Source organism: Jaculus jaculus, chromosome 18, assembly GCF_020740685.1.
Source record: "Jaculus jaculus isolate mJacJac1 chromosome 18, mJacJac1.mat.Y.cur, whole genome shotgun sequence".
NCBI lineage: Eukaryota > Metazoa > Chordata > Mammalia > Rodentia > Dipodidae > Jaculus > Jaculus jaculus.
The window spans coordinates 13,291,573-13,314,751 of record NC_059119.1 but is presented as its reverse complement, the minus strand read 5'-3'; the positions used below and the strand labels follow the sequence as shown (position 1 = coordinate 13,314,751).

General features: G+C 50.1%; 1 protein-coding gene across 1 annotated transcript in view; it reads right to left on the bottom strand.

Moving 5' to 3' along the window:
• The window catches only part of Chst3 (carbohydrate sulfotransferase 3), a 44,685-nt gene extending 35,204 nt beyond the window's left edge, over nt 1-9,481 (bottom strand). The window contains exon 1 of the mRNA XM_004657897.2: nt 9,358-9,481. The gene's annotated coding sequence lies outside the window, so the exon portion shown is untranslated. The remainder of the gene's footprint in view (nt 1-9,357) is intronic.
• Nucleotides 9,482-23,179: the final 13,698 nt, after the last annotated feature.

The following is a 23,179-nucleotide window of genomic DNA, read 5'->3' as shown; positions in this document are numbered from 1 at the left end:
AAGTGGGAGATGACAAGGATGAACCGATACGCCGTCACAGGCGCCCACCTGAGGACCTCCCCATGACCCAAAACCAAAACCCGCTTGGAGGTCCAAATGTAGACCAGCAAATGGAAGTGAGGCCTGCACACCTGTCTGCATTCAGCCTCAGCTGCTTCCCTTGCAAGACCGGGACCTCCAGGTCTCCCAGCTTAAAAACTGTTGCTAGTAGATTTCTGATCTCAGGGGAGTTACTTCCCATGTTTTTAAAATAACGAGCTTCCCGAGGGAAGGCATGATTGTCTTCCTAAGAAATGCTAGTGGGCGTCTAGCACAGGGAAGTGCTCCTCCCAAACTGGACAACAGGGCCTCACAGACTGTAGAAGATAGATCCTGTTCACAGACACATCGTGGGTATCCCCGAGATGTCTTGTACCCTCAGCTCTGTGGATAGCTCGTACGGGGAGTGTGTAGTAGATAACAGGGAAGGATATGTACCCAACACTCCCTTCATCCACTTCTTTTTTTTTTTTTTTTTGGTTTTTTGAGGTAGGGTTTCACTCTAGCTCAGGCTGACCTGGAATTCACTATGGAGTCTCAAGGTGGCCTTGAACTCACGGTGATCCTCCTTCCTTTTCCTCCTGAGTACTGGGATTAAAGGCGTGCGCCACTACGCCTGGCTTTTTTTTTTTTTTTTTTTTTTGTTCATCCACTTCTAAACACTCTGCATATTTTAACTCACAATAGTAGGCCACGGTGGGGTACTGTTACCAGCTCTCTGCCTTGCTCTCTCTCTCTTATAGCCTGGGAAACAAAGACCAGGTTAAGTAACACTTAATCATCCCCAAAATTGCCTATTAAATGAATATGTCCTCCTCGACTTTGAGGATCCAAGTGTATATGCCTGCACCTATGTCTTTAAATGTTGCATTTAAAGGTATTGATCTACACGTCTGGCATTTACTGTGACATCTGCGTGGGAGAGCTCATCTGTGTGCGCACACATGTATGTGTGTGCGTTTCTTCCTGGGGCTGGTCTGTATGTGGTCGTGTCGTTTACCAATCCGTCTCTGGCCAAGACTGCAGGACGGGGCTGTGGTGGTGGCTCAGAGGCAGAGAGCTTGCCTAGGATATACAAGGCCCTGGATTCCATTCCAATACGGGGGGAAGGTCTACAGAATGTGGGACTCACCCCACGACTTCCTTCTCCCGAAGCCTAGGCATAGCAGGACTACGTGGCAGGACCCAGAGCCTTCAGGCAGGGACCTTCTCCTAGGCTCCACATGGGTTTCAGGATTTGTAGACCCAACGCAGAACAGCCATACACGGGAGGGCCCTTGGGCTTCTCCCTGGCCATGAGGTGGGGCTCCAGGGCTGTCTAATCCACTGGGAAGCTGAAGCCTGTCTCCCCTTCTCACTGCTTGCTGTGTTCAGTTAGACATACACACACACACACACACACACACATACACACACACACACACGACTTGTCCTCAAAAAGCATGCTTCCTATCTCACAGAAACATACATCAGTGTTTGGGTCCTATAAAGCCATCAGTGACCTCACACCACTATCCTTGCCTGAGCTAACAGATTCCAGCCCAAAGCATACAGTTCTGTTAGTCCAAAAAAGAAAGAAAGAAAAAACCTACAAAGGAAGGACTAGAGGGATGGCTTAGTGGTTAAGACGTTTGCCTGCAAAGCCAAAGGACCCAGGTTCAATTCCCCAGGACCCACATTAGCCAAATGCACAAGGTGGCACATATATCTGGCCTTTTGTAATGGCTGGAGGTCCTGATGCACCCATTCTCTCTCTCTGTCAAATAAATAAATAAAAATAAGAAAAAATTTTTTTAAAACCTAAAAAGGGAGCCAGGCGTAGTGGTGCATGTCTTTAATCCCAGCGCTCGGGAGGCAGAGGTAGAAGGATCACCATGAGTTTGAGGCCATGCTGAGACTCCATAGTGGAGTCACCATAGTGGGCTAGAGTGAGACCCTTCCATGAAAAAACAAAACAACAACAAAACCACAAAGGAAATGAATGCATGATATTTGATGGTTCCTTCACAGGTGAGCCCCATCTTGGAGGCATGAACCCCCAGCCCCAGTTATGTATAAGAAGCAAGATGTCCAAAGCACCCTGCCCCCCACCCACACACCCGTTCTCCACCATCCAAGTCAAACTGGCAACCATACGGCTTCCCAGTTCTGTTTAAGGACCAACTCACCCAGACAGAGCTGATTCGGAGCCTGGGAAGGTCATGACCATCTGTCCCACAAGTTCTGCCTGACCTCAGTCACCAGTGTCCAGTCCTCCTGCACGAGGTCTGGCCGGCAGCGGGTGCGCTCCTCGGCTTTTGAGGCTTTCAGAGTTTACTGGGCGAGGCCAGGCGGGGCAAGGCAGGGCGGGGAAGGGTAGGTGAAACCTGCCAAAGCCAAGAAAAAACATCCCAGGCAGGCTCCAAGGGTAGCTGTTTACTTGTGGCCTTCAGAGTGACACTGAGTTGGGAATGGGTTTGCCGATTTTCCATTTTCCCTCCAAACCCTTCTCTCAGAGTCCTCTCTGGCCCCAGCGGAGAATTTCCCAGAGCCCAAAGAAACCCTGGTGTCTCAGCACACAGCCATCTTTGTCAATAAATGGGGGCACACAAGAGGGACCACGAAGGCTAGAGGGATCACTTAGCAGTTAAGGAGCTTGCCTGCAAAGCTGAAGGACCCAGGTTCAATTCCCCAGGACCCTTGTAAGCCAGATACACAAGGTGGCATATGTGTCTGGAGTTCAGTTGCAGCAGCTGGAGGCTACGCCCATTCTCTCTCTCTGTCTCCCAAATAAATAAATAAACAATTTTTTTTTTTTTTAAAAAAAGAGGGACCACGAGAGAGCTGGGTCTGGCTCACGGGGTCCCATGGTGCACCACCCCCTCCTTCCACATTGGCTGGGGGCCAGAAGTTGCCAGCCCAGAGTTGGGGTTGGGGCAATGGCGACTGAGGATGCCTGAGCCGGTAGGTTCAGATGCCTGTCCGGACTCTCCCCCACCCACACTCAGCTGTGGATCCGCATGCTCAGAACCGGACAGGCAGCTCCCTATCTTCTCCTTAGGCCTGGGAGAAGGCAGGAGGGAACAAGTCATCTCTGTTTAAGGAGTGAAGCAGAGAGCCGCCTCTCTTGCCACTGCGTGACTCCACGAGGCCCCAGAACTCTCTGAGCACCAGCCCCCTGGTAACTAAGGCACCCGCAGCCAGCCGGGGTGCAGTACGACTTCCCAGCACAGGCCCTCCCAGGCCCCCCATCACCTGGCAACCTTCCCCAGACTGCCCCCCACCCCAGATGCCAGGCCCTGGGAGGGAGCCAAGGGTACCAAGATGAACAGCCCTTGCTCTCCAGTCTCCCACTACGCTTCCTGGACAGTGTGCCCATTCTGCCACGAGCTAGGAGAGGACTCCGGAACCTTTGAGGGCTCTTGGCTCTCACCCAGGTGGGATTCTGGTGAGAGAACGGTGGCGGTGGGTGATATGGGTGGGCGCACCAGCGGCACAGACATTTGACTTCTTTTTTCTCCCTTTTCGCACATGTATGCGTGTGTGACCACAGGTCGCCACTGAGTGTCTTCCTCCATCACGTTCCACTGCGTTTTAAATACACATTTTGCTGTTGTTTGTTTTGGAGACAGTGTTTCGCGTAGCCCCAGGCTAGCCTGCAACTCCCTATGCAGCAGAGGAGGACCTTGAACTCCTGATCCTGCTGTCTCTACTTCCCAAGTGCTAGGATTCCAGGCCTGTGATACCCCAGCCAGTTTTTAATCCAGTCCTGGGGTCTCACAGGGAACCTGAAGTTCACCCTTCAGTTAGACCAGCTGGCCAGCAAGCCCTGGGATTCTCCTGTCTCCACCTCCCCTGTGCTGGGATTACAAGCTCAGCTCTGTGTGTGTGTGTGTGTGTGTGTGTGTCTGTGTGTGCATGCGCACGCACATGCCAGCCAGAGTCTCTGCCACCGCAAACAAATGCTGGTCTGGCTTTATGTGGCTGGGGAATTGAACGCCAAGCCTGCAGGCTTTGCAAGCAAGCCCCATTAACTGCTGAGCCATCTCCCCAACCAAGCCCAGCTTTTATGTGAGGGCTGGGGATCTGAACTCAGGTCCTCATGCTTGTACAGGAAGCGCTTCACTAACTGAGCCATTGTCCCAGAGTCCCACCACACTTCCTATATTTTTTTTTTTTCCCAAACCATGGACCCTGTTTAAGAATCTCTGAGTAGGGGCTGGTGAGATGGCTCAGTGGTTGAAGCGTTTGCATAAAGCCAGATGCACAAAGTGGCTCACGCATCTGGAGTTCCTTTGCAGCAGCTGGAGGCCCTGGTGTGCCCATTCTCTCTCTCTGATTGCAAATAAATTAATTAATTAAAAAAATAATTTTAAACAAGAATCTCAGCTGGGCACGGGCATGGTGGTGCACGCCTTTAATCCCAGCACTCTGGAGACAGAGGTAGGAGGATCGCCGCGAGTTCGAGGCCACCCTGAGACTACATAGTGAATTCTAGATCAGCTTGGGCTAGAGAGAGAGAGAGACCCTACCTCAAAACAACAACAACAACAAAATCTCTCCCACCTCAGCTAGAGTGACCCTTCCTAGCCTTCAGAGGTTAGACAAACAGGAAACCCAGCTTCCCGGCCTAGGTTCCTTTCAGGGGCTCCAGAGGCCCTGTGGCTGCGACCCCCAGCTCCATGAGCTTGGGCACCCACAGGAGCTCACGTCTTCCTATACTCAGTGGTGCCAGACGGCTGGCCCTCTGCAGGGTGCGTCTTGAAGAAGCACAGATGGGGCCAGGGTGACTTGACCCTCCTGAGAAAGGGTGACTGGAAATTTGCCCAACGTGCAGCTCCAAGAGTTAACGTACCATCTCCCTGCACTCACCCCCAAACCTCCAATTTCCTCACTCCAGAAGCTTAGTGCACCCACCCAACCTTTGAGTCCCATCTCCCATGGGACAACCCAGGCTCCGCAGAAAGTGCGGAGAAATGACAGGGAGGCAGTCAGAGGCCCCAGCAGCAGGTTAGGAAGTAGCACCAGTGTTGTTACGTTGTTGCCATGGATACCTGGTACCAACCATCTACAGAGCCTGGCATGGTAAAGTCAGTACAATTCTGAAGTCAGACTCCAGGTTCAAATCTTTCCTTGTTTTCTCATCAGCTGTGTGGCTTTGTTCTTGTTTGTTTGTTTGGGGGAGGGGGTCAAGATAGGGTCTCACTCTAGCCCAGGATGACCTGGAATTCACTATGTAGACTCAGGATGGCCTTGAATTCATGGTGATCCTCCCACCTCTGCCTCCTGAGTGCTGGGATTACAGGCATGTGCCACCACGTCCGGCCATAAAAATATATATTTTTAAAATTTTTATTTATTTATTTGAGAGTGACAGACACAGAGAGAAAGATAGGTAGAGGGAGAGAGAGAGAGAATGGGCGCGCCAGGGCTTCCAGCCTCTGCAAACGAACTCCAGACACGTGCGGCCCCTTGTGCATCTGGCTAACGTGGGACCTGGGGAACCGAGCCTCGAACCGGGACCTTAGGCTTCACATGCAAGCGCTTAACTGCTAAGCCATCTCTCCAGCCCCAAAAATATTTTTTAAAAAGCAAAATCAGTGGGGAGGTAATATGATGGAAAATGGAATTTCAAAGGGGAAAGTGGGGGGGGGAGGAAGGGAATTACCATGGGATTTTTTTTACAATCATGGAAAATGTTAATAAAAATTTAAAAAAATGCAAAACTCAAAAAAAAAAAAAACAAAATCAGGGGAGGGAGGGAATTACCATGGGATTTTTTTTTTATAATCATGGAAAATGTTAATAAAAATTAAAAAATTAAAAAAAAAATCAGCCAGGTGTGGTGGTACACACCTTTAATCCCAGCACTCAGGAGGCAGAGGTAGGAGAATCTCCATGAATCCAAGGCCAGCCTGAGACTACATGGTGAATTCCAGGTCAGCCTGAGCTAGAGTGAAACCCTACCTCAAACAACAACAAAATTTATGGGCTGGAGAGATGGGTCAACAGTTAAGGCACTTGCCTGCAAAGCCTAACAACCCAGGTTCAATTCCCCAGTAACCATGTAAAGCCAGATGCACAAAGTGGCAGATGGATCTGGACTTCCTTTGCCATACCCCCTGCATCTCTCTGCTTGCAAATAGATAAGTAAACTGCATATATATTTGGTTTTTCTAGGTAGGGTCCCACTCTAGCCCTGGCTGACCTGGAATTTACTATGTAGTCTCAGGGTGGCCTTGAACTCACAGTGATCCTCCTACCTCTGCCTCCTGAGTGCTGGGGTTAAAGGTGTGCATCTGGGGCTGGAGAGATGGCTTAGTGATTAAGTGCTTGCCTGTGAAGCCTAAGGACCCCAGTTCAAGGATCGATTCCCCAGGTCCCGCGTAAGCCAGATGCACGAGGGGGCACATGCATGTGGAATTCATTCACAGTGGCTGGAGGCCCTGGCGCACCCATTCTCTATCTGTCTGCCTCTTTATCTCTGTCTGTCGCTCTCAAATAATAATAATAATAATAATGGTGTGCATCACCACACCCAGCTAAAAATACTATTTATTTATCTGCATGTATATGTGAGAAAGCTGTGCAATTTTGAAAGTTATTTTTTTAATACTTTTACTTATTTGTTGGGAGGGTGTGCATAAAGAGAGACAGACAGACAGTATGTGTATTCCAGGACTTCTTTATTTATTTATTTTGTTTTTTCAAGGTAGAGTCTCACTGTAGTCCAGGCTGACCTGGAATTCACTATGTGGTCTCAGGGCGGTTCTGAACTCACAGCGATCCTCCTAACTCTGCCTCCCTAGTGCTGGGATTAAACGCATGTGCTATTTTTTAATTTTTATTTATTGATTGATTAAGAGAAAGAGGCAGAGAGAGAAAGAGAGAGAGCGAATGGTCATGCCAGGCCATCTAGCCAGTGCAAACAAACTCCAGACACATGCGCCACCTTGTGTATCTGGCTTATGTGTATACTGGGGAATTGAACTTGGGTCCATAGGCTTTGCAGGCAAGTGCCTTAACCGCTAATCCATCTCTCCAGCCCCAGTATTCCTGGGCCTCTTGATGCTGCAAACCAATTCCAGACACACATGTCACTTTGTGTGTCTGGCTTTACATGGACACTGGGCAACTGAACCCACATGAGCAGGCTTTGCAAGAAAGCACTGTTAACCAGTGAAGCATCTCCTTATCCCTCTTGAAGCGTTGCTTAACTTTTTAGAGGGCCAGTTTCCCAATCTCTAAAAAGGAGATGACATGGAAATCTCAGGGACAATGCCAGCAGAGGCCCTGGCTCTGGAAGGCCTATGAAGTAAAAAAAAAAAAAAAGGGGGTGGGTGGGTGGGATACAAGCAGAGATTGGCTGCAGCTGTCTACCTGGAATTGGGGGTAGCCACGTCCAGGTCACCTCTCTGTCTCCTCACGGGCCCCAGTCCCTGGCACTGCCCACCCGCTTTGCTGGTCCTGGCATTGAGAAGCTTGGAGAGCACTCTGCTCCCAGTCATGAGTTCTTCAGGAACAGAAAGGGGAATGACATTTCTTTTCCACGACAGTCCACCCCCTTCCCCCCCCCAGGGCTGGCCACCTCCACATCGTTGAGCCTCCTCAGTCCCCGTATGTAGCTGGTGATCCCAGTTCTAGGAACGAGCCTGTTTCTGCTCCTCGGGGAAACCTGCGCCAGCTGGAAGTGGCACAGACACTCAGTACAGACGCTGTGACCGCCCCTCCACCTGCTGCCCAGTGGAGCCAAGACCCCGCTCCTAGGCTCTCTGCGACACCCACTTCCAGCCAGGCCAGCAGGAGCCAGCAAGGGCAGAACAGATCCCCTCACTCTACGCGTCCTGGGCTGGAAGTCTTTCTCCCAGCTCCTGCTCACCAGCCTGTTTCTTCTCTTGCTCCCACTTGCTCCCGTGGCTCAGGCACGGGAGGGGTGTGGAATGAACTCTTCCCCTCCACCTCAGAGCACCCCCCCATCACCCCCTAGGAGACAGTCAGAGAGCACACCACTTCCCAAACCCACTCCACCCTCAGCTTAGCCAGATACAGACATGGAACTTTCCAGTTACCCCTGGGGAGGGGACGAAGTGGGGGGAGACCTCGGAGAGGCTCAAGACCCTAATGCCAGCCCACAGGCACAGGGGCACACAGCGCTCGGGGCACCTATCCAACCACATGAAGCAGGGCTCTCTGCAGCCCGACAGGGCCTCTTCCTCTTCAGGAAACCCCATTTCAACCTGGCTGAAGCCCACTGGAGTGGGCTGGGCTCACAGCAGGTTCCTAATACCTATTCATTGTTGCTGACATGGAGGGTAACAGTCCCTTACAGAGTACAGCCGTGTCCTGCACTGCCCTGAACTACAGGGAGACCCTTGGAACATCCTCAGGCTAGCATTCCACACATCAGACATCAAACAGAGCTTCAGGTGCAAAGAAAGCCAGTCTTGCAAACAGGCCTTGTTTCGCCCTCACCTTGGAGTCTTAACTACACCCATGTCTCCATGGACGTCTAAAGCTCAGGGCTGGGATCGCCCCACCAGTACCCCTGGAAATCCCTCAGTGGACGCTTGTCTGTGAGTGTGTGTGTGAGTGTGTGTGTGTGCGCGCGCGTGTTTCCTTCCAAGATCCAGCCACCACCACCGCCCAGCAAGGGCCTTATGCAGTCTGCTGGCCTCCCCAGCACACCAGAGTTTCATGAATCACGGGCTCCAGTCTTCGGGGCCTCGCCTCCGGAAGGGCTGCACACACCCAAGACATCACCCAGACACCGAGTTTCCACATCAAATCCGCTTCTGCGGGCCCCTCAAAGAACCCACTGAATGTCTGCTTTCTCATCGCCACTCCTGGGCCTCAGGGGATCCCAGCCACGACTTTCTAAAGGCCCCAGGTAGCTTCGTCCTCCCCTGGGCTTTAGAAGTGGCCACTTCTGAGGGCCTTCTCTTTCATGGTGGAGGGAGCTGCGAGGGCAGCAAAAATCAATTAACAATAAGATAAAAAAAATAAATAAATAACTTGAAAGCATGAAGATGAGTCTGGTTTCAACACCCTAGCCTCCCGCACCCCCCCCACCCCAATCCCGCACGATCCCAGGAAAGTACTTTTGCAGTTGTGTGTTCCTGGTGGTGTGCTGATGGTCACGGTGTGCGTGCGTCCGTGTGTGTGTGTGTGTGTGTGTGTGTGTGTGTGTGTGTGTCAGAGAGATGAGAATCTAACCGGCAACAATTCCCATCCTCCGCCAGGTCCCCTTCTCCTTCCAAAGTTTGGCGCGCGCCAGGACGCGGAAGGCGCACGGGGCCCCCGGGGAGGCGGTGCCGGGGCTCCTGCGCTTCACTCACTCACCCGGGCCGCCGAGCTTCCTCCTCCTTCTCCTCCTCCTCCTCCTCCGCGCGGGCCGATCCGATTCTTCCCGGAGGGTGTCCAGCCCGAGCAGCATCCGCCCCCAACTCCGCCGCCCCGACCCCGGGACGCCGCGAGCTAGCGAGGGAAGGAGGCGCGGCCGGTCCGCTCGGCCCGAGCGGCGCAGCGCCAGGCGGGCGCCGTCCTGCGCCGCGAACCGGCGAGCGGTCCAGCCCGCGCCTCTCCTCCCCGCTCCCGCCGGGCGGCGGATTCCTGAACCGCGGCCAAGACGCCCGGGGAGCACCCCCTCCCCCCGCCCTCCTCCTCCTCCTCCTCCTCCTCGCTGCCTTCCACACCCCACCCAGATCCCACACCCCGGGCGCACCCGGCAACTTGGGGACCGTTGGCGAAGTTGGCGCAGCCCCGGGGGCTGCTGCCCTCTCGGGGAGGATGGGAGTTGGGGGGGGGAGGGAGGATGGAGGGAGGAGCCCCGGGGAGGGAGGGGAGGAGGGAGGGAGAGAGGGGGACCCGCCTTCCCCCGGGAGCTGAGCTGGCCAGGACCCCTCTGTGCGTCTTTTGTTCGGGACTTTGCAGCTCCGGGGGCTCGCTGGGCACTGCTGGCATCCCCACGCCCTCCGGATGAGGGTAGGGGGAGCTTCTGGCCCCAGGGAGGGGAGATGGGTGGAGTGGCTGCGTGGAGTTCCCTGGGGATTCACCCTGAGTCCCACACACACCCAGGCTGTTACCCACGCCCACAGAGAGACCCTGGGCTGGGCGAATTACCCAGCCATCTCGCTCCCCCCCACCCAGCCAGGGGAAGTTCTTCCTCTTCCCTTGGGACTGGCTGGAACCTGAAGGATGGCTCCTGGGACCTCTAAAGACCACAGTTGCGTTGTCTCCAGGCGGCCATATGCCCTCCAGGAGCCCTTCTGCAGTTTCTCACGTTGGCAGAGTGTAGGACTCAGGAAGGTCCCCTGCCCTGCAGCTAGCTGGAGCCCAAGGCATTTGACATTATCTTGGTATACCCCCCCAAAAAAAAACCGCACACACACCTAGACTGCTGGAATCCTCTGAAGGCTGCCAGGTAATTGGGGTCCCCACCCCTCCTGGGCATGGGTCAGAGGCCGGCTGGGTAATAACAACTGTACAAGGGCCAGCTTTTGCTAGTGACACGGTAGAAGGGTCCACCTTGGAACCCGGACCGAACCTCCAGGATGTCCCAATCCTGGTGAGCCCAGAGTGGGTGGTAGACTAACCAGCTCCCCTCCCCAGACTTGCTAACACTAAGCTTCGTGAGCTACGACATTGCATGGCATCCTATAGGGTTAGACAAAATGAGTTATTTCCTGTTAAAGAGGAAGTGGGGAAATTTAAGGGGGAAGAAAAGGAAATTTAAACATCTGTCCTTGGCCTCCCTCAACATTTACCTCAGAGAAAGAAGGCCACATGGCTGAGGGGCAGACGCAGGGCCACGCACTGAGCGGGACACAAGTGTTCCCAGCACCCTTTTCACGGGCGGCCATGGGAAGGCTGGTGGTCTGCCAAGGCAGCAGGAGTCTGGGCAAAGTGCCCTGGCCTATGACGGGAGACCTCCAGCTCTCTGTCGCTTGCTCTCTCCCTGGTTTTTCAAGGCAAGGTCTCCCACTAGCCCAGGCTGACCTGGAATTCACTATGTACTCTCAGGGTGTCCCTGAACTCATGGCGATCCTCCTATCTTTGCCTTCTGGGTGCTGGGATTAAAGGCGTGAGCCACCACATTTCACTGGAGAGATCTTTTCCAAGGTAGAGTGTCACTCTAGCCCAGACTGACCTGGAATTCACTATGGAGTCTCAGAGTGGCCTCTTACTCACAGTGATCCTCCTACCTCTGCCTCCCAAGTGCTGGGGTTTAAAGGCATGCGCCACCACGCCCGGCCTTCTTTCTTTTTAAAATGAATCCCTCAAATACAATAGAATGAAATGATGCTTTTTTTTTTTTTTTTTAAGGCAAGCACAACAGACTGGCCTTCTTTTATGCGAGAAAGGGAGAAAAAGAATTGGCAGCTCAGGGCCTCCAGCCATTGTAATCGAACTCCAGACGCGCGTGCTCCCTCTTGCGCATATGGGCTACTACGCTTGCTTGCATCACCCTACGCAGGACCTGAAGAATCGAACTTGGATCCTTAGGCTCTCAGGCAAGTGCCTTAACTGCTAAGCCATCTGTCCAGCTCCTCCATCTCTCTTTTAATGGAAACCCCTCTCTGGCTTTATTCATTGAAATTATTAACGGTTTGGTGGCCTGTTGTAGGGAGCACAGAGTTAGAGATAATTCAGAACATCAGGGATCCCCCCCTTCTACCCCACATTTCCCCCAGTGTAGCCTAGGCGTGGGAGTTTGCCAGCAGCCCCTCCAACAGGTTTTGAGTGCACTTGGTCCTTTCCCCCTCTCCCCTACCTGCCACCCCTGCACCCCACAATGTGTCTTTTCCAATGGGAGGTTCCCCCCGTGAGTCTCACAACACTGTCACGAACATCCAGTGAATTGTACCTGCTGTCTCCATGCAGAAGGCTTTCTGGTAGTCACCGGGAGTTTGTGACGTACTTCAGAGGATACAAAGGCCACAAGTTAGAACTAGGTCAGGCTGGTGGTGTAGTGCTGTGGGAAAGTGCTTGCTTAGCGTGCACAACATCCTGGGTTCAATCCCCAGAACCACGTAAAACGAATGTGAGCTGTGCACATCTGTAATCCCAGCACTTGGGGGGCAGGACACTGGAAGCTTGCATCCTAAAGTAGTTTCAAGACCCAACTTCTTATTACAATTGTTTGAAACAAGGAAATGAGGAGCTTTTTGTTTGTTTGTTTTTTGGTGGCTCGTGCCTGTCATTCAAACACTCAGGAAGCTGATGCAGGAGAATTGCTATGAGTTCTAGGCTGGGAAGAGCTACATTGCAAGGCCCTGTATCAGAAAGAGGGCTGGAGAGATGGCTTAGCTACTAAGGCCCTTGCCTGAGAAGCCTAAGAACTCATGTTCAAATCTCCAGGCCCCACGTAGCCAGACGCAAAGTGATGCAAGCACGCAATGTCGCACATGCACACAAGGGGGCGCACGCGTTGGAGTGTGTTGGCGGCAGCAGAAGGCCTTGGTGTACCCATTTTTTCTCTCTCTCAAACTAAAAAAAGAAAGAAAGAAGGAAGGAAGGAAGGAAGGAAGGAAGGAGGCCTGGAGACGGGCCAAAGTGAATAAAGCACCTGCCACGCAAACATGGGCACCAGAGTTCAAACACCCAAAGCCCACATGAAAGGTGGGGGCGTCTGTCATCCCAGTCCTCCTGTGGTGAGATGGGAGACACAGACAGGTGGACCCTGGAAGCCCATGGGCCGGCTAGCCTGGTGAGCATCGCGGTGGCAACATGCACCCTCCTGGAACCATGGAAGGGGAGACCCAGCACCCCAAGTTGTCCTCTGACTGGCACACACGCACTGTGGCACACGCGTGCCCACACATATGTCATATGCACAGGAAGGGAGGGAGGGAGAAAGAGGAAAAATGGCTGAATAAAGAAAAGAAAAAAGGAGTAATCTCAGCGTTTGGGAGATTCAGGCAAGAGTATTGCAAGTTTGGGGCTAGCCTGGGCTACATAGTAAGTCCTGGTCTCAAAGGAAAAGAAAAGGAAGGAGGGAAGGAAGGAAAAAAGGAAGGGATGAACAGGGAGGGAGGGAGGAAGAAGGAAGGAAAGAAAGAAAGTAAAAAAGAAAGAAAGAAAGAAAGAAGGAAGGAAGGAAGGAAAGAGGGAGGGAGGGAGGGAAGGAAGGAAGGGAGGAAGGGAGGGAGGGAGGAAGGGAAAATAGATAAATAGATCCTGGCATGGTGGCGCAACACTTGGGAGGAAGAGGTAAGAGGGGCACCGTGAGTTCAAGGCCAGCCTGGAACTGAAGACTGAGTTCCAGGTCAGCCGTGGCTAGAATGAGACCTAACTTCGAAAAAAAAAACCAAAGAGAGAGACAGAGAGAGAAAGAAAACTTTCTAGGCTAGAGGCAGAATTGCCCAGAGGGGAGCTGGGACTCCTGGTGGGTGATCTGAGGGTGACAGTGAGTATGGATGCCATTGCCCCAGGACAAAAGTCAGAGTCAAGGGAGACAGAGACCCATTCCAGCAGAGGAACACTGCATTCTAACTGAGGGCCATTTACAAAACAACCAACCAGCAATTTTTAAAAAGTCAGTGACAACGCAAGGCCAGGCCAGGCTGCTCTGGGACACCAAGAGAAGAACTCTGTGACAACAGCAACCCGGCTGCGGCCCCCGAGGAACGGCAGAAAACCAGCTGTCCTGCTAGAATTTTCTCTGTGGCTCTTCTCGGCTTACTTGCTTTCATGAAGCAAGTTGTCAGACTGCAGGATGCCCTATGAGAGGACCCGGAGTTTGAAGAAACTGAGAGAGGTCTTTTGACATCAGCCCACAAGGACGGAGTCCCCAGGGCCACTGTGAATTCTGTTCACAAGCTTATTTAAAAAATATTTTTATTGTTGGGTGTGGTGGTGCACGCCTTTAATCCCAGCACTAGGGAGGCGGAGGTAGGAGGATCGCTGTGAGTTTGAGGCCAGCCTGAGACTACACAGTGAATTCTAGGTCAGCCTGAACTAGTGTGAGACCCTACCTCGGGGGAAAAAAAATATGTATGTATGTATGTATGTATGTATATGTATATTTGAGAGAAAGAGCATCATGGGTACTTGGGATTTGAATCCAGGCTGGCAGGCTTTGTAAGCAAATGCCTTTAACCACTGAGCCATTTCCCCAGCCCATGCCCACAATCTCTTCAATAAGGATGAAATACAGGCTGAGCTTATTTTTTTTAAATATTTTATTTTTACTTATTTATTTGTGAGACACAGAGTCAGACAGAAGGAGAGAGAAGGAGAAAGAGAATGGGCGCACCACAGCCTCAAGTCACTGTTAACAAACTCCAGACACATGCGCCATTTTGTGCATTTTGCTTACACGGGTCCTGGGGAATTGAACCTAGGTCTTTTGGCTTTGTGGGCAAGTGCCTTAACCGCTGAGCCATCTCTCCAGCCCCTGAGCTTATTTTTGTCTTTCATTTCCCTTCCTTCCTTCTTCCCTCCCTCCCTTCCTTTTTTCTCTCCCTCCTTACTTCTGTCTTTCTATTTATATTGTGATTCTAGGCAAGGAACCCGGGGCGTCCCACATGCTAGGTAAATTCTACCACTAAGCTACACTTCCAGCTCTTTTTTGATTTTATTTAGAGACAAAGTCTCACTAAGTTGCCCAAGGTGGTCTTGAACCTGTGATCCTCCTGCTTCAGTCTCCAATGAGCTAGAAATACAGACGTGGACAATCATGCCCAGCTCCAGGGAATGTTGTCATGACCACAGCCAACCACCTTAGTTGCTGTACTGCCAGGGACCCTGGGCTAAAGAGCCCTGCTGAGGTGTGTCAGGACTCCTGGCCCATAGATGCCGAACACTTTAAAGCCACTGAGTTAGGAAACTTCTTATGCAGTGATTTGTAACTGATCTAACCATGGGGTGACATGTCACTCCCAGCTGGGTCTTGGAACAACAACAAAAAAAAATTACATTATGAGCTGAGGAGATGGTTCCGTGGTTCAAGGCACTTGCTTGCAAAGCCTTTGTACCCATGTGAAGTCAGATGCACAAAGTGTCGCACGTGTCTGGAGTTTGTTTGCAGTGGCACGAGGTCTTGGTGCACCCATTCTCATTTTCTCTCGCTCGCTCGCTCTCTCTCTGTTTGCACATAAATGAATAAAATTATTTAAAAATTACATTATTGGGCTGGAGAGATGGCTTAGTGGCTAAGGCGTTTGCCTGTGAAGCTTAAGGACCCACGTTTGATCTCTGTCCACATAAGTCATACGCACAAAGGTGATGCAGGTGCAAGGTCACATGCACGCACTAGATGTCACAAGCATCTGGAGGTCAATTTCAGTGGCTGAGGCCCTGGCGTGCCAATTGTCTCTCTATCTCTCTCCCTAAAAAAAATTACATTATTTATGGTCGGGCATGGTGATGCATACCTTTCATCCCAGCACTCGGGAGGCAGAGGTAGGAGGATCTCTGTGAGTTCAAGACCCTGAGACTACATAGTGAATTCCAGGTCAGCCTGGGCTAGAGTGAGACTCTACCTCGAAAAACAAAAACAGACCAAAAAAAAAAAAAAATCACATTAGATATGAATAGAAACTGAATAAATAATCATATTGTAAGAATGTCAGAATCTCCTAGGTGGTAACTACACTGTGGTTTTGTGAAGGGAAGTTCTGTTCCTTAGAGAGGTTCAGGAAAAGACTAAGGGTCATGATTTCTGCCCACTTCCTCTCAGGAGGTTCAGAAACACACGTAGTAATTAATAATAACACATATTCTATATAACAAATACAACATCAGAGAATGTTTCATCTATCTACACATTATCTGTTACATAACAAAATCACCCCAAAACTTAAAAGACTAAAAAAAAAAAACAATAAAAATCCTGCGTCTGCTATCATTTCTCACAGTCGTGTGGTTTTCTGCATGGAAGATTCCCTTGACTCTGGCATTCACCGAGAGGGCTTTGCATTCACTGGTGGCCAGGTGGGGCTGGGACATCGGAGGGGAAGTGTGGGGCATTTCTGTGGCCCTCTCTCTATATTAATAGCTTGGGCTGCCTCATATGGTGACCCGGAGAGACAGCACATGCCTCCCCTATGCTGTAGATGGAAGCCAGCAGACAATCGCTGAGCTACATTCTCCAGTCCTGTGAGCGCACGTGTGTGTGTGTGTGTGTGTGTGTGTGTGTGTGTAAGGGGGATGTACATGAAGAAGCTAGAGGACAGCCTTGGGTGTTGTTCCTTAGCAATGCCATCCTTTTTTTTTTCCCCTGAGGCAGGGTCTCTCACTAGCCAGGAATGCACTCAGAGAGTTCGCTAGACTGGCTGGCCACTGAGCCCCGGGATCCTCTTCTCCCCCCTGGCCCACTGCTGGGGTTACAAATGCGCTACGGCCACTTTTTTTTTTTTTTTTTTTTTTTGCATTTTTCCAGGTAGGGTCTCACTCTAGCCCAGGCTGACCTGGAATTCACTATGTAGTCTCAGCATGGCCTCGAACTCCTGACAATCTTCCTACCTCTGCTTCTAAGTGCTGGGATCACGTTTTGCTTTTTTATTTGAGACAGGGTCTCATGAAAGTTCCCCAGGCTGGATTTGAACTCACCTTGTAGCCCAGGTAGGTCTTGAACTTTCAATCCTCCTATCTCAGCCTCCTAAGAGGCTGGGATGACAGGCCTGTGCCACCAAGCATACCAGGCACTCTGAGACTTCCTTTATTTAAACATATATTTATATATATATATAATTTACTTGCATGGAGAGAGAGAAGGAAAGAAAGACAACTCCAGGGCCTCCTGCATTACAAATGACTCCCAGATGCATGAGCCACTTGTGTGTCTGGCTTTATGTGAAAACTGGGGAATTGGAGCTGGAGAGATGGCTTGGTGGTTAAGCGCTTGCCTGTGAAGCCTAAAGACCTCGGTTCGAGGCTCAATTCCCCAGGACCCACATTAGCCAGATGCACAAGGGGGCGCACACATCTGGAGTTCATCTGCAGTGGCTGGAGACCCTGCTGCACCCATTCTCTCTCTCTGCCTCTTTCTCTGTCACTTTCAAATAAATAAAGAAAAAAATTTTTTAAATGAAAAGAAAACTGGGGAATTGAACCATGGTTGTCAGGCTTTGCAAGCAAGCACCTTGAACCACCAAGCCCTCTCTCCAGCCCTCTCTAAGACGTCCTAGTAGCAGCTGGCTTCCAAGAGGGAGAAAGCACAAGAGAACAGGCTGCCCCATCCCATTAGGCCAGCGGCAGGGAAGCCCCGCGTCATCCGCAGATCCCGCGAAATCCTCTTCCCTTGGCAAGAACTGCTCAGTAAGTACTTCTCTTAATGTTCATACCCATATATCAATGCTATTCTCACTTCTGGTTAGAGAAGCTTTTCTTTTCAGATGGTGGTGACCTTGGGATGACTCAGAAGGCACCATGGCGCTGAGAAGTGACAGAGGACAGGCTCTGTCCTTCTTCTGACCCCAACTCAGCTCCCCTGCATTTCGACTTAAGACTTTAGGTAAGGACATCGTGGACTATAGAGAGAGGGAGGGGAGAAGAAACTTTCACGGGTTTAACACAGTGTTAAGACCTCCATCCTGCAAAGAAGCCATCGTTGTCCCCTTTGAAAAGAAGAAGTGACAGTGGTCCAGGACAGATGAAGTGTTTGCTTGACAGTTTTTGGTTTTTTGAGGTAGGGTCTCGCTCTGGACCCAGGCTGATAGGGGACTCATGCTATAGTTCTCAGGGTGGCCTCGAACTCACAGTGATCCTCCTGCCTCTGCCTTCCGCATGCTGGGATTAAAGGCATGCACCACCACGCCTGGCTTGTTTGTCTATTATGAGTCAGGGTCTCTAATCCAGGCCAGCCTCAAACTTACTACATAGCCAAGGCTGGCCTTGATCACCTGATCGTCCTGCTTCCATGACTCAAGTGCCAGGATGCAGGCATGTGTCACCGTGCCTGGCAATTCTCTCTCAAGTGCTGGCATTATGGGCATGCACCAACATGCCTGGCCAGCACTGTTAAAATGATATATAATGCAGACTGTGGGAAAATCTACAGAGAAAAGATTCATGGTTGGGGCTGGAACGATAGCTCAGTGATTAAATGCTCTGGCTTGCAAAGCCTGCCTGCTGACCCAAGTTTGATTCCCAAGCCACTCATGTAAACTGAACATACACACCAAAAAAAAAAAAAAAAAAATGGTACAAGCATCTGGCATTCATTTGCAGAGTCAAGAGGTCCTGGTGTGTCCGTCCACGCACACACACACATACACACACACACACACACACACTCAAATAAATATTTCAAAAAGAAAGATTTAAGGTTTTTAGCAATCAACAAAATTTTGCAAGAGGGAAGACAGAGAGAAGAGGAAAGAGAGGAGACAAGAATAGGGAAACTGATTAAAAGACATTGATACTAAATATGTCCATACCTAATTTATACACACACTCACACACACACACACACACACACATATGGACAGACATTTGGAGTCAGGTGTGGTGGCATATGCCTTTAATCCCAGCAGTTGGAAGGCAGAAGTAGGAAGATTGCTATGAGTTCAAGGCCACCCTGAGACTATATAGTGAATACCTTGAAAAACCAAAAAATAAAAAAAAAAAAGAGAAAGAGAAAGAGAGAGAGATTGGAAAAGCCGGGTACAGCGGTGCACACCTTTAATCCCAGCACTCTGGGAAACAGAGGTAGGAGGATCTCTGTGACTTAGAGGCCACCCTGAGAATATGTAGTAAATTCCAGGTCATCCTGGGCTAGAGTAAGACCCTACCTCGAAAAATCAATGATTATAATAGTAAAATAAAATATTTTTAAAACCAAGATACACAAAGAGGCACATGCAACGGGAGTTCATTTGCAGTGGCTGGAGACCCTGGTGTGCCCATTCTGTCTGTCTCTTATCTCTCTGTGTTTGCAAATAAATAAATAAAAATATTAAAAAAGAAGCCAGGCATGGTGGCGCATGCCTTTAATCCCAGCACACAGGAGGCAGAGGTAGGAGGATTGCTGTGAGTTCGAGGCCACCCTGAGACTCCATAGTGAATTCCAGGTCAGCCTGGGCTAGAGAGAGACCCTACCTCAAAAAAAAAAAAAAAAAATTAAAAAAAAAAAGAAACAAAACTTAAGAGGCATTACAAAAGTGTTGTATTGTTTTTTCCCCAGTGCTGAGATCAAACCCAGGGCCTCTCCCTGGTGGCCAAGCCCTCGGCCATTTGGTTACCATTTTGTAAGTTGTCGACACAAGGTCTCATTTAGTTCCTCAGGCTGACTTTGAATTTGCTCTGTAGTCCGAGCAGGCATGAAGTTGGTGATCCTTCTGTCTCAGCCTTCCTGCAGTTACAGCCTGGGCCACCCCCGCCCAGTGGTATCAGAAACTTTAAAGGCGTCATTGTTTCGCTGATGGCCTCAACATCCTCAGAGCAGACTGTGTGCCTCCTCCCCAGGTGCCTCCGTGTGACAGGGCTGGCCCCTGTGACAAGTCGCCTTTCTTAACTGCCACGCTCCCCTAACTATGGTCTAGTGTCCTCACCACTGCCCTAAAATCCCTACGGACTTGACCAGGGGCCTCAGGTTTCTCCTATGGGCCTATGGGAAGGTGGGCCCTTTCCTTTTCAAATTTATGTTTATTTTAACAATTATTTATTTATCTGGAGAGAGAGAGAGAGGATGACAGACCAGGGCTTCTAGACTATAGATGCATTCACCACTTTATTGTGCATGTGGCTTATTTATTTAAGAGAGAGATGCAAAAATAGGCAGGGAGAGAGAGAGAGAAGGAGAATGGGTGCACCAGGGCCTCCAGCCCCCCGCGAACAAACTCCAGACACGTGCGCCCCCTTGTGCACCTGACTTGCGTGGGTCCTGGGGAGGCGAATCTGGGTCCCGTGGCTTTGCAGGCAAGCGCCTTAACCCCCAAGCCATCTCTCCAGCCTTCTTTTGATCTATGGTGGGACTTTCCTATCCAGAAGTGGGCCAGCTGTTTCTGGAAGCAGAGCCTAAGGGGCGGAGGGCTAACTCTGGGGTCTTCACCCCTGCAGTGGGCTAGCTGTCTCTAGCAGCAGCCTGAGGAATAACGAAACCGAAGTTCAGCTTAAGTCATTCGTCAGCCCGCTGCCTCTGCTGTCGCCACAGTTCTGATGTCCCTGAGGCTGTGGCTTCCTCCCTCCCACCTACGGGGACTCATTTGCACTTGCGCAGAGCGCACAAAACCCAGCCATGCGGGAACAAGTTAGTACCTTGTATGAGCAAAGGATAAGGAACTTTCGACACTGGATAATCCTTAAACATTTGTTAAAGGAACGGGTTTAGGGGTGTGACCTGCCAATCCAGGACACACACACACTCGATCGCAATTGTAATCACATCAAGCCCACCTGTTGTCTTTGGTGCTGTGACCTGACGCTGGTGTGTTGGCTCAGAGAGGAAGTGAGGCCAGACCTCAAGGAGAGCAGCATAAGCCCCTCTCAAGGCCAGTCAGCATCTCTAAACATTGCTTGTCAGTATCTGTGCTGTTTGGCCCAGGGGTTCACCAAGGCAGGGGAAACCTAGTCACGTTGCTTTTCAGTGGGTGAGTTACACAGCTGTAAGATTAACTTTTTACAAACAGGTAAGGAATTTGGCGTCTCGCAGCAATAATCTCAGAAAAGCTATTTGTAAATCCTTAGGATCTAGCCCCGCAGGGCGTGGTGGCGCACGCCTTTAATCCCAGCACCCGGGAGGCAGAGGGAGGAGGATCACTGAGAGTTCAAGGCCACCCTGAGACTACATAGTGAATTCCAGGTCAGCCTGGGCCAGAGTGAGACCCTACCTCAAAAACTAGTCCCCGGTCTTTCCTGTATTGTTTATTCCCATACTACACCCCAACCAATAGCCTTTCTTCCTATTTACTTACATGTTCATTCATTCATTTTCCTTGTGTGTCTATGATGTTTAATTTTATTTATTTGAAAGAGAAAGAGGCAGAGAAAGGCAGAGAGACGATGGGTGTGCCAGGGCATCCAGCCACTATAAACAAACTCCAGATGTATGTGCCACCTTGGGCATCTGGCTACGTGGGTCCTGGGGAATCAAACCAGGGTCCTTTGGCTTTGCAGGCAAGCTCCTTAACCACTAAGCCATCTCTCCAGCCCTGAACCAGGGTCTGATGCTAAAGCTCGCTGTATTTTTTTGTTTTGTTTGTTTTGTTTTTGCAAGCTCAGGGACTGGGGTTACAGATAAGGTTGGCCTCACACAACCATTCATGGTGTCCTGGGAACCCACCTCCAATTTCCCAGGTCTCGTTGGGTCCTCAGTCTTGCCCAGGAAGTTTTTTTAACTGCTGAACTCTCTAGCCACCAAGTCCTTTTTTTTTTTTTTTTTTAAGGTAGGGTTTCACTCTGGCCCAGGCTGACCTAGGATTCACTATGTAGTTTCAGGGTGGCCTCAAACTCAAGACTGTCTTCCTACCTCTGCCTCCCAAGTACTGGGATTAAAGGTGGACAACACCATGCCTTAACACCCCTTTTTTTTCACATGCCTCTGAGTGTGAATTTTGTACCCATGTTAGAATGAGCCTTAACGACCATCCCCAGAAGGATTTGCCCCCATATTTACCACATAGAATATGAACCGCATTCCGTGGATTGACATTATCAATTTCTGACTTGAAACAAAAACCTACTTTTTAAAACTTTTTATTTATTTACTTTTTTTTTTTTTTTGAGGTAGGGTCTCACTCTAGCCCAGGCTGACCTGGAATTCACTATGGAGTCTCAGGGTGGCCTCAAACTCACAGCAATCCTCCTACCTCTGCCTCCCAAGTGCTGGGATTAAAGGTGTGCACCACCACACCCGGCTATTTATTTACTTTTATTAACAACTTCCATGATTATAAACAATATCCCATGATAATCCCCCCCATTTTTGCCTTTGAAACTCCACTCTCTATCATATCCCTTCCCCCCTCAATCAGTCAAAATTTACGGTTTTTTATTTTTTTGGTGGGGGGGGTCAAGGTAAGGTTTCAGTCTAACTTACACTGACCTGGAATTCACTATGTAGTCTCAGGCTGGCCTTAAACTCACTGCGATCCTCCTACATCTGCCTGTCCAAAACCTTACTTTTTCTTTTCTTTTCTTTTTTTTTTTTTTTTTGAGGTAGGGTCTCACTCTAGCCTAGGCTGGCCTGGAATTCACTCTGTAGTCTCAGGGTGGCCTTGAAATCCTGGCAATCCTCCTGCCTCTGCATCCCAAATCCTGGGATTAAAGGTGTGAGCTACCATGCCCGGCCAAAATCTTACTTTTATTATTTATTTTTATTTTTTATTGACAACTTCCATAATTGAAACAATATCCCATGGTAATTCCCTCCCTCCCCCACTTTCCCCTTTGAAACTCCATTCTCATCATTTCCCCTCTCCCCTCTCAATCAGTCTCTCTTATTTTGATGTCATGATCTTTTTCTCCTCTTATGATGGTCTTGTGTAGGTAGTGTCAGGCACTGTGAGGTCATGGATATCAGCCATTTTGTGTCTGAAGGAACACATTATAAGGTGTCTTGCCCTTCCTTTGGCTCTTACATTCTTTCCACCTGCAATAGACCCTGAGCCTTGGAAGGTGTGATGGAGACATTGCAGGGCTGAGCACTCCTCTGTCACTTCTTTCCAACACCATGATGCCTTCTCAGTCATTCCAAGGTCACTGCCATCTGAAAAGATAAGTGAGAATAGCATTAATATATGGGTATGAACATTAAGAGAAGTGCTTACTGGCAGTTTGACGAGCACAGTATATATATTTAGCCAGACACCAGCAGATGTTACACCCCAAGGGCTCATGACTACCACCATTGTGGATTTTCAGTATCAGGGATGCATTCCCTTCCATGGAGCAGGCCTCAAGTCAAATTAGAGGGTGGTTTGTTTCCCCCATAACAAACCTGCCACTATTGCACCTGTTGGCTCGTTTGGCCTGGCTGACCAAATATAAGGCTTGCAGTGTCCACTGTTGAGGATCTTCACTGGTGATTTCTTTCTTTCCCATTGAACTGCATGCAGCATGGCTTTTTCCAGCTTTCTGTCAGCTGGTCTACACAAAGGTGGTTTTCAGCTCAGCTCCAACAGGATTTCTCAATGACCTTGCAGCCCAAGTATGTAGAGTCTTCAGCACTAGGGTCTTACCATTTATTCCTGGAGGGAAACCAAGAGCCTTAGCAATGGCC